The following is a 12,035-nucleotide window of genomic DNA, read 5'->3' as shown; positions in this document are numbered from 1 at the left end:
CGTTGTGCTTTTATTACTCTTTATACTTTTACTAAAGTTAAATAAATATTTACTTTTAATTTCCACCTTGGACCCTGGAATCTTTGTTAAATTTAACCATCGAGTTCCTGAGTTTCTGTGGGTGTGATTGCTGAAATTCTACCTAAAAATCTCCCGAAGTGAGATGAAAGGCACCATAAGTCCAGAGCCAACTTATAATAGGCTCTAAAAATTGTGAGTTTGACGACTACTCTTATTCATAATATTTGTTTAAATACAGGTCACACTATGTGTATTTGTTTTATTTAATATAGGCAAAAAGACACTTTTAAGAAAGAACCTGTATTATATATCTTTTAAGGTAAACATATTTATTTATGTGCGCTAGTTACTTTATTCTGTACAATCACGTGTTTCTTTAAGTGTAAAGAGTGACATTACACTTGGTGATTTTTAGCAGCACTAGACACTTTCTTCTTATTTCAGCGTTGCTTTATTTTTCTACTTCTATATATATATACTCATGTTTCTGAATCAGTAGCTCAGATAGGTGTACACTGCTACAAAGATAAAAAGTTGACGTTTTTACATGAATATTAATCTTTGCATGGATGTGTTATGGAAAATTTTAAAAGTATAAATTATATCTGTAAGTGTATGATGTTGGTAATGGCTGTAAAAATAGTGCGAAGTGCAAATAAAGTATTAAAAAGTGTCTAAACTGCAAAATCATGTAGAAAGTATTTATATTGTAGTGTTGAATGAAAAATGCCTTCCTTATCATGTCACATCAAAATGATCAAATCTTAAAGCATAAGCTCAATTTGAAATGATTCATTGCCCAAGATTAATAGGGTCTGGTATCCTGTTCTTATCACACCACGATCGGCCAGGTGCTTAGGATAGGCCTGATTGATTATAGGTGAGTCAGTTATATCATTTTAAGATGGAACTTCCAAATACTTCAAGCTTTGTAACAATGTGTACCCAATATATTTTTGTTTAGTATGCCATGCTTAGTTTATGTTTGAGTATATTTAATAAACACCTTCATAGTCCCATTCCAAATGCTATTTTGTTAACCCCTTAAGGACCAAACTTCTGGAATAAAAGGGAATCATGACGTGTCACACACGTCATGTGTCCTTAAGGGGTTAAAGGGAAATAGTCAAATTTCAGATTATTTCGTTAAACAATAGCAATGATCACACTTTTCCTTTATTCTAGTTTTACATACATCATATTATGTAAATCGTGGAAATCCCATGATGCTGTACATGTGGACCCATGAACATGTATGTATGCTGTATTTGCATTCCCAAAAACACATGCGTTCACGTGTTGCATCACAGGAAGATGTCGCTGTCTCAATCTGTAAGTACTGCAGAGGAAAGTGCATTTTATTCTTGCCTTCTTTGCATTTCACACTTAATTCAAGAATAAAATGTATTTATAGGTGTGAAGGTACCTAAAAGATTGTGGTGAGACCAAACACAATAAGGCGCCCCACAGTCCAAATACAAAAAATACTGTTCTGATCACCTTCATATCTCAAGTTAAACTTTGAGAAGTCCTTCTTGGACAAAGAAACTCAAGAAATCACGTTTCCACAACTAACCCAGAGTTCCCAGCTTGATATGCAAATGAGCACAAACAGGGATCTTGTTTCAGATGTCATACTGTATTTCTGTAGATACACTTAGCTATGAACACTATTTAAAGCACAACTTTAAAAAAAAAAAAAACATTTTTTTTTAGATGTGCAGGGAAATGGCCCTATTTCCAACTCAAAACTGTTCGTGCCTCTTTTAATATTTATTTCTGTGTTATGAGATACGTTTCATAACACCGATGTGGGCTCAAACAGCTGTTGGTCTCTCCGGTTTGTGCTATCATTTAATTTGGTGCACTTTTTTGTAACTTTTATAATAGTTTGTTTAAATTTTTGTAAAAATGGGATGCATTTAGAGTATTACTATAACAACCAATCAGTATCAGAAAGGCTCTCAGAGCTTTTACAAAACGGCATTTATATTTCTATTATCCAACATTATTTTTTTCTTTCAAAGTAAGTACATTTAGTTTTTCAGCACTTGTCTACTTCTGAATATAATAAGTACGGACTAGCTTTAAATTTTGCTGATTTTTAGTATTTACTGATATCTGAATAATGGGATTGTGTAGTATTTGGCAGTCAGAGGACAAAAAAAGAGCCAATTTTCAGTTTGGACATTATAGACTTATCTCCAGCATGGTTTATTCAATAAAGTGTGAATTCTGGAGAACAAAAAGTGGATTCCAGGTGAAGTAAAAGAAATTATAGCTAAGTAGTCAAATTGGTATAAATTCTCCAAGCCATTTATGTTCTTAGTTGGCTATTTTTACCTTAAATGAAAAAAAATCACTTTGAAGTCTAAAAAAGAAAATCCCATAAAAATAAATAATGCAGTCTGTTTTCATATCTCTTTTCCAGAAACGTTCCCTTTCTAAAATGAGCACAGAGCAACCTTGTGGAATATCCTTGATCCCATTGTACAGCGCTACGGAATCTGATGGCGCTATATAAATAATAAAATAATAAAATAATAATCTGCTCTGTTATACAGCGGGTGTCCGATGTTACCTATCTTTAATATTTAGGCGTTAATCATTTATGAAACCTATGGAGAAATCAAGAAGTAAGATTTATTTAAATTTGTATTATTGAAGGTGTGGAAAGGTGGACACTAACAGCTATTTAATAAAATGAGAATTTCAAATTTAAGGCCAGACCAGACAAACTGAAAGCGTAGTTGATTTTTTTTTCTAGTTCAGCTTATATAACCTTACGTTTCAAATTCACTTTAAATGCATTTTGAAATCTCACCTTAGTGCATAACCCTCTATATTACATAGCAGTTTTACAGAGTTATCCCTACAACCGAAAAAGTTAACCCTTTTGTTATTTGCATTTTTTTTTCTCTCATTTTACTAATATGTAAAAGGTTAAAATTGCTATCTAGTGATTTGTATTTGGAAAACAGGTTGCTTTGTCCAATCACTTGGTTTAACTTTTCAAAATGGAAAGTGTGCATTACTACCCCTTCCCCACCCCCGCCCCCGCCCCACCAAGCTCAGTACAGTGACATTAGCTGTCTTGGGTAGAAGCCAGTTTATGTTTTGACAGTAGCCATGACCTTCTTACTGAGAAATGTTATCCTATGTAAATGTGAAAACAGATTCACACACAATTAACTGGGTCATACATCACTTATGTAACGATCTAATGATTTCGATTTGAATAGCCAAGTATTTTGCTGCATTGCTGGATAATAAAAGTCTTCAAAGGCAAAACTTTCCTTTATAATATCATTCTCATCTTTATTTAATGTGATTTGTACCAGACTGCTAATCCAGACGCCAACTGTGTTATTTTGTAATTTTTAAAATTATTTTTTAACGTAGATGGACTTTGTTGGCCAGTTTTTCTCAAAACGACACTCATCATTTGAACCAAAATGGCAGAAAATGTATCGCTGCAATTAATTGTCTAATACGTACACCCCATGGAGTTTTGCTAATTAGCTACAATTGTATGATTGTGTTAAATCATAATATTTATAGTGAAGACATTTTTACTATCACTCAGTACTAGAATGTAATTGGTCTCAACCTAGTCCAGTGTTTACATATTCATTCACTAAAGTTTATAGGGACACTTTAAGCACCATCATAATTAAATTAATATAGCACATGCTTGTGGTTATGGTGCCAGGATACTTTAAATATCATTAAAGTATTTACTTCCACCTAAGGGGTTTGAATTACCCCCAACTGTGGGTTGCATTCACAGGCTGCGAGCATATGATGACATTGCCAGACAATACATTTTATACAAATAAGTACAAACTTGATATATCTGGTGGACAAGTGGAATTTCCATTTCAGCTCTATCACGGAATAGGGTGAACACGGGTACAAATGTGTTAGGTATGCTGTATTAATCAAAAAATTGTTTATGCAAAACAATATATTTTTTATTTCAAATTTTCAATAATCGTTTCTCCTGTAAGATAAACACACATGCAAGTTTTGTAGCCATCTAAACTAATGCCCATCACTAAAGATGAAATGATTCTATAGTCAACACAAGGTCTACAAGGATCCACAAAGCCTCTATCACACTATCTTTAGTGTAAGTAAAATCAATCTTACACTAAAATGGTCTGCTAAAAATAATTAGACAAACATATATTCCTGACACTACAGTGTTTAACTAGTTAGATGACTGCCCCCCTCCGATCGTATCGAAAATACGAGTCTCAGCCAATCCAATGCTTTCCCATAGGAAAGCATTGGGAGGTCATCGCACATGTGTGGCAAAATCCTGTAGCCACTTAAAACCTAAGATCTAATCTTAAAGAGGACATTTTTGGAGGTCTGGAGGTTGAATCCCTCTGTCGAACATTTAGAGAAAATTTACTTCCCCAAATCTCAAGCTGTCTCCTCATCCACGCATCCAAAATTAGTGCTGCCGAAACAATGATATCAAGTTATAAAATGTCCTACTGATAATATCTCATTCATTGCAAATGCATGGCTGACCACTGAATATTTAATTTTATAATAATTTCCACCAGGCGCCAACCACTACTTCATATGCAGATCAGAAATCTACTAAGCAGGAGCCTCTGTGAGCTCTCCTGAGCTAAGCCATGCAATGCAGGACTAGCTCAGATAAAGATGCTCTCCACATGAAGTTGTGGATATGCTTTGTAGTGGTTATGGTGTTTGCACTGTTACTTTAAAAACCAGTCATTATGAACTGGTGAACATAAACTAATTATAATTATATTGAGTTATATTGTGGCTATAACAATTATGTGAACATTAAATTGGGCCGGGGGAACATATTTTGACCCATACATACATATATTTGGTAATGAGAAGGTGAATACAAAGTAGTTTTTGTGTGTATAGAGTGTGCTGATATACAGAGAATGTACAGTATGTCTGTTAGTGCAATCTGTTAGACCTTACTTTCGTGCAATCTGATCGAGCAATGAATTGCCAAAGCACAATATGTTTTGGAGGAAAACACCTGCAGATCCTTTTAAAAAGATCTCAGGTAACCCATGTCTCAGCGATTAAGCTGAGATTGCATAAACTGGCAGGATTTTTTTAAATACATTGTGGTCCTCTTACAAAACTCAATAAAACATTAGCATATTGAGCCATGCAGTGCTGTTGAAGCCTGTGATGTTTAATTGGTTAGGATAAATTGAGGATAACTACAATGGGCTTGTGTGTAGATATGAAAAGAAAGGTGACTGACTACGTTTGTTTATGACTCGTTGCACAATTTCTTCAAAAGGATTTTACTCTCGGTTTTCTGTGCTAGCAGACCAATTGCCTTGCCGGCTCATTAGAAATGACAACCTTTTGAAGTGAATGAATAAACTACATATTATACCTAGACTTACTACGTGTCCAAAAGCATGCTGATACCTGCTCATAATATATCATTCCAAAATCATGGAGATTGTTACAGAGTAGCCCCCCTCTGGTGCAATAATGCTGTTCCATGCTTCTAGGAAGACGTTCCTTTAAAGGGTAAATCTATACGCCAAAACAGTTTTGGTGTACAAATCATGCCCCTGCAGTATCCCTGCTCAATTCTCTATTTAGGAGTTAAGTCACTTCTGATTCTGTTTCTGCAGTTTCTGAAAACCCAGGGCTGGCATTAAGACTTTAGCCCACACCCCTCTCTGGCCTACAAAAGTAATATTCTGGATGCAAAAACAGTAATTAGGATGAAAAGGCTTGAAAAACTGCAAATTACAGCACTATACAAATTTATAGATAGGGACAGTATAATCCCCTAGGTTGCTTGTGGGATTACTTGTGTATAGAGGTGGATGTTTGTGGTTTAGTGCGTGTGTGTAAACAGGTCTGTTTGTGCACTATATGTGGCTAGGGGCTGTAGTGTGTGTACATGTCCAAGGGATGAAAAGAGAGACTGTGTGTGTGTCTTGCGGCTATAGTGTGTGTACATGTCCAAGGGCTGTAGAGAAACTGTGTGTGCCTTGCGGCTATAGTGTGTGTACATGTCCCAGGGCTGTAGAAATTGTGTGTGTGTGTGTGTGTGTGTCTTGGGGCAGTAGAGTGTGTATGTGTGTGTGCTGGTATGGGCTGTATTGTGTGTTTAGGGGGTACAGTGTGCATGTGTATATAAGTGGTGTAGTCTGTGTGCATGAGAATATAGGTTGTGTTTTTATGTGTGTATAGGGAATGTAGCACTTGTATAAATGTAACATAGAAACATAGAAACATAGAATGTGACGGCAGATAAGAACCATTCGGCCCATCTAGTCTGCCCAGTTTTCTAAATACTTTCATTAGTCCCTGGCCTTATCTTATAGTTAGGATAGCCTTATGCCTATCCCACGCATGCTTAAACTCCTTTACTGTGTTAACCTCTACCACTTCAGCTGGAAGGCTATTCCATGCATCCACTACCCTCTCAGTAAAGTAATACTTCCTGATATTATTTTTAAACCTTTGTCCCTCTAATTTAAGACTATGTCCTCTTGTTGTGGTAGTTTTTCTTCTTTTAAATATAGTCTCCTCCTTTACTGTGTTGATTCCCTTTATGTATTTAAATGTTTCTATCATATCCCCCCTGTCTCGTCTTTCCTCCATGCTATACATGTTAAGATCCTTTAACCTTTCCTGGTAAGTTTTATCCTGCAATCCATGAACCAGTTTAGTAGCCCTTCTTTGAACTCTCTCTAAGGTATCAATATCCTTCTGAAGATAGGGTCTCCAGTACTGTGTACAGTACTCCAAGTGAGGTCTCACCAGTGTTCTGTACAATGGCATGAGCACTTCCCTCTTTCTACTGCTAATACCTCTCCCTATACAACCAAGCATTCTGCTAGCATTTCCTGCTGCTCTATTACATTGTCTGCCTACCTTTAAGTCATCAGAAATAATCACCCCTAAATCCCTTTCCTCAGATGTTGAGGTTAGGACTCTATCAAATATTCTGTACTCTGCCCTTGGGTTTTTACGTCCAAGATGCATTATCTTGCACTTATCCACATTAAATGTCAGTTGCCACAACTCTGACCATTTTTCTAGTCTACCTAAATCATTTTCCATTTGGCTTATCCCTCCTGGAACATCAACCCTGTTACATATCTTAGTATCATCCGCAAAAAGACACACCTTACCATCAAGACCTTCTGCAATATCACTAATAAAAATATTAAAGAGAATGGGTCCAAGTACAGATCCCTGAGGTACCCCACTGGTGACAAGCCCAAGCTTCGAATATACTCCATTGACTACAACCCTCTGTTGCCTGTCACTCAGCCACTGCCTTACCCATTCAACAATATTGGAATCCAAACTCAAAGATTGTAGTTTGTTGATAAGCCTTCTATGTGCAACAGTGTCAAAAGCCTTACTGAAATCAAGGTAAACAATGTCTACTGCACCACCCTGATCTATAATTTTAGTTACCCAATCAAAAAAATCAATAAGATTAGTTTGGCATGATCTCCCTGAAGTAAACCCATGTTGTCTCTGATCTTGAAATCCATGTGTTTTTAGATGTTCAACAATCCTATCCTTTAACATGGTTTCCATCACTTTCCCCACTACTGAAGTTAGGCTTACTGGCCTATAGTTGCCCGACTCCTCCCTATTACCTTTCTTGTGAATGGGCACAACATTCGCTAACTTCCAATCTTCTGGGACTACTCCTGTTATCAATGATTGGTTAAATAAATCTGTTAATGGTTTTGCTAGTACACCACTAAGCTCTTTTAATAGCTTTGGGTGTATTCCATCAGGTCCCATTCATTGACTTATTTGTCTTTACTTTTGACAGTTGAAATAGAACCTCTTCCTCTGTAAACTCACGTGTAATAAATGACTCATTTATCCTTTTTCTTAACTGAGGTCCCTTTCCTTCATTTTCATCTGTAAATACCGAACAAAAATATTCATTGAGGCAGTCAGCTAGACCTTTATCCTCATCTACATACCTTCCTTCTTTTGTTTTTAATCTAACTAATCCTTGTTTTACTTTTCTTTTCTCATTTATGTATCTAAAAAAGGTTTTGTCCCCCTTTTTTACTGACTGTGCTATTTTCTCTTCTGTGTGTGATTTGGAAGCTCTTATAACTTGCTTAGCCTCTTTCTGCCTAATCTTATAGGTCATTCTGTCTTCCTCACTCTGGTTTTTTTTATAATTACTAAATGCTAACTTTTTGTTTTTTACTATTTTGGCTACATCTGTGGAGTACCACAGTGGTTTCTTGAATTTTTTGCTTTTACTGACAAGCCTAATGCAATTTTCTGTTGCCTTCAGTAGTGCAACTTTTAAATAATCCCATTTCTTTTGGACTCCATTTAAATTGCTCCAGTCTGATAATGACTCCTGTACACATATTCTAATTTTGGAAAAGTCTGTTTTTCTAAAGTCTAAAACTTTTGTTTTTGTGTGGTGTGACTCAGTCACTGTTCTTATATTAAACCACACTGACTGATGATCACTGGATCCTAAACTTTCACCTACAGTAATATCTGATACCAAATCTCCATTTGTTAACACTAAATCTAGTATGGCCTCTTTACGAGTTGGCTCCTCAACGACTTGTTTTAGAGACAATCCCAGTAGGGAGTTTAGAATATGTGTGCTCCTGGCACAAGTAGCTATTTTTGTTTTCCAATTTATATCAGGAAGATTAAAGTCACCCATGATGATAACTTCCCCCTTCATTGTCATTTTAGCTATTTCTTCAACTAGTAGATTATCTAACTCTTCAATTTGTCCTGGGGGCCTATAAATCACACCTACACGAGTTACTGTGTGATTACCAAATTCTAACGTAACCCAAACTGACTCTATGTTCGCCTCACTAACCTTTATTAGGCTAGATTTTATGCTATTCTTTACATACAGGGCCACCCCTCCCCCTTTCTTGCCTTCCCTGTCTTTTCTATATAAAGAGTACCCTGGTATTGCTATGTCCCAGTCATTTTTCTCATTATACCATGTCTCAGTAACAGCGACTAAATCTACACTATCAGTTGCCATTATTGCCACAAGTTCATGGATCTTATTCCCTAAACTGCGAGCATTTGTAGACATGACTCTAAGCTTATCATTTTTTAACACACTTGCTACAGGCACCTTCTGTCCTTGTTTTGGGGGACAATTGGATTGATGTTTTATCACCCTTTTGCCCCCCCTCCTAGTTTAAATACATCCTAGCAAAACCTCTGAACTGCTCACTGAGAACATTTGTTCCCTTTTGAGAAAGATGCAAACCATCTTTTTTGTACAGTTTATTTCCATTCCAAACAGAGCTACCATGAGCAATAAAGCCAAATCCTTGCTCCCGACACCATTCACCAAGCCACAAGTTAAAGTCCCTAATACGCATCCGCCTGTCATTCTGAGTGTTATGCACAGGCAGAACTTCAGAGAATGACAATGTGGAAGCAACCTGCCGTATATCATTGGCAAAAACACTAAAAACTTCCTTAACCTCTGAAACCTCATTGCAAGCCAAGTCATTTGTCCCTAAATGGACAAGTACATCCAATTCCCCTTCCTGCTTTGCTTGCTTAACAATATTACCGATACGTCCCCTGTCTCTGTGAGCAGTAGCTCCGGGAAGACACCTCACAAGACCACCATTGTCCATCTCCACACCTCTTATGATGGAATCCCCCACCAACAACTGCTTTCTATTAGGCCTCACCAAGCCTCTCTGCACAACACCACTAGCCTCAGTGCCTCTCTGCACAACACCACTAGCCTCAATGCCTCTCTTCACAACACCACTAGCCTCAGTGCCTCTCTTCACAACACCACTTGCCTCAGTGCCTCTCTTCACAACACCACTAGCCTCAGTGCCTCTCTGCACAACACCACTAGCCTCAGTGCCTCTCTGCACAACACCACTAGCCTCAGTGCCTCTCTGCACAACACCACTAGCCTCAGTGCCTCTCTGCACAACACCACTAGCCTCAGTGCCTCTCTGCACAACACCACTAGCCTCAGTGCCTCTCTGCACAACACCACTAGCCTCAGTGCCTCTCTGCACAACACCACTAGCCTCAGTGCCTCTCTGCACAACACCACTAGCCTCAGTGCCTCTCTGCACAACACCACTAGCCTCAGTGCCTCTCTGCACAACACCACTAGCCTCAGTGCCTCTCTGCACAACACCACTAGCCTCAGTGCCTCTCTGCACAACACCACTAGCCTCAGTGCCTCTCTGCACAACACCACTAGCCTCAGTGCCTCTCTGCACAACACCACTAGCCTCAGTGCCTCTCTGCACAACACCACTAGCCTCAGTGCCTCTCTGCACAACACCACTAGCCTCAGTGCCTCTCTGCACAACACCACTAGCCTCAGTGCCTCTCTGCACAACACCACTAGCCTCAGTGCCTCTCTCCACGACACCACTACACTCTGAAAGTGCAGAAAATGAATTATGTAGAGCAACAGACTGTGCAATATGCCTTTTATCCACAACTCCAAGTCTACCAGATCCTACAGTAATCCATCTGCCATTCCTAGTATGTCTCTGCGGCAGTGGCTTTGCAGCAGTTCCAGCCTGAGTTTGTTTACCAGATAATTTACAAATCTCAGACTTCAAAAATACAATCTCCTGCCGCAAAATAGAGAACTGTCTACAGATTAGACAACAACCAAACCTCCAAAAAGTGGAACGTGAAACAAATGCAAAGCAACTATTACACTGAACTAAGTCTGCCATTCCAATGAGGTGAATAATTTAAATCAAACAAACCTTAACTTTTTATTTATCCTCCTGAATACCTCGGATTACCTCCAGGTTATCTCCAGAATATCTCCAACCACACACACACTTAGAAGCAACACTTAGATGAAGCAACCAAGCTCTATTATGTATAGTGTGTGTAGAAGGGACGTAGTGTGTGTATATATGTAAAGTGTGTGTATAGGGGATGTAGTGTGTGTATGAACTAATAGTGTGTGTATAGGGGATGTAGTGTGTGTATAAATGTATAGTATGTGTATATATGTAAAGTGTGTGTATAGGGGATGTCATGTGTGTATAAATGTATAGTATGTGTATATATGTAAAGTGTGTGTAGTGTGTATGTGTGTGTGCTGGTATGGGCTGTATTGTGTGTTTAGGGGGTACAGTGTGCATGTGTATATAAGTGGTGTAGTCTGTGTGCATGAGAATATAGGTTGTGTTTTTATGTGTGTATAGGGAATGTAGCACTTGTATAAATGTATAGTGTGTGTAGAAGGGACGTAGTGCGTGTATATATGTAAAGTGTGTGTATAGGGGATGTAGTGTGTGTATGAACTAATAGTGTGTGTATAGGGGATGTAGTGTGTGTCTAAATGTATAGTATGTGTATATATGTAAAGTGTGTGTATAGGGGATGTAGTGTGTGTATAAATGCATAGTGTGTGTATATAAGTAAAGTGTGTAGTGTGTAAGTGTGTAGAGTGTGTATGTGTGTGTGCTGGTATGGGCTATATTGTGTGTTTAGGGGCTACAGTGTGCATGTGTATATAAGTGGTGTAGTCTGTGTGCATGAGAATATAGGTTGTGTTTTTATGTGTGTATAGGGAATGTATCACTTGTATAAATGTATAGTGTGTGTAGAAGGGACGTAGTGTGTGTATATATGTAAAGTGTGTGTATAGGGGATGTAGTGTGTGTATGAACTAATAGTGTGTGTATAGGGGATGTAGTGTGTGTCTAAATGTATAGTATGTGTATATATGTAAAGTGTGTGTATAGGGGATGTAGTGTGTGTATAAATGCATAGTGTGTGTATATAAGTAAAGTGTGTGTTTAGGGGATGTAGTGTATGTATAAATGCATAGTGTGTGTATAGGGGATGTAGTGTGTGTATAAATTAAAAGTGTGTGTATAGGGGATGTAGTGTGTGGATACATGTAACGTGTGTGTATAGGGGATATAGTGTGTGTATAAATTAATAGTGTGTGTATTGGGGCTGTAGTGTGTGTATAAATGTAAGTGTAT

This window comes from Pelobates fuscus, chromosome 4, assembly GCF_036172605.1.
Source record: "Pelobates fuscus isolate aPelFus1 chromosome 4, aPelFus1.pri, whole genome shotgun sequence".
Classification (NCBI taxonomy): Eukaryota; Metazoa; Chordata; class Amphibia; order Anura; family Pelobatidae; genus Pelobates; species Pelobates fuscus.
This window is presented reverse-complemented; position numbering follows the sequence as displayed.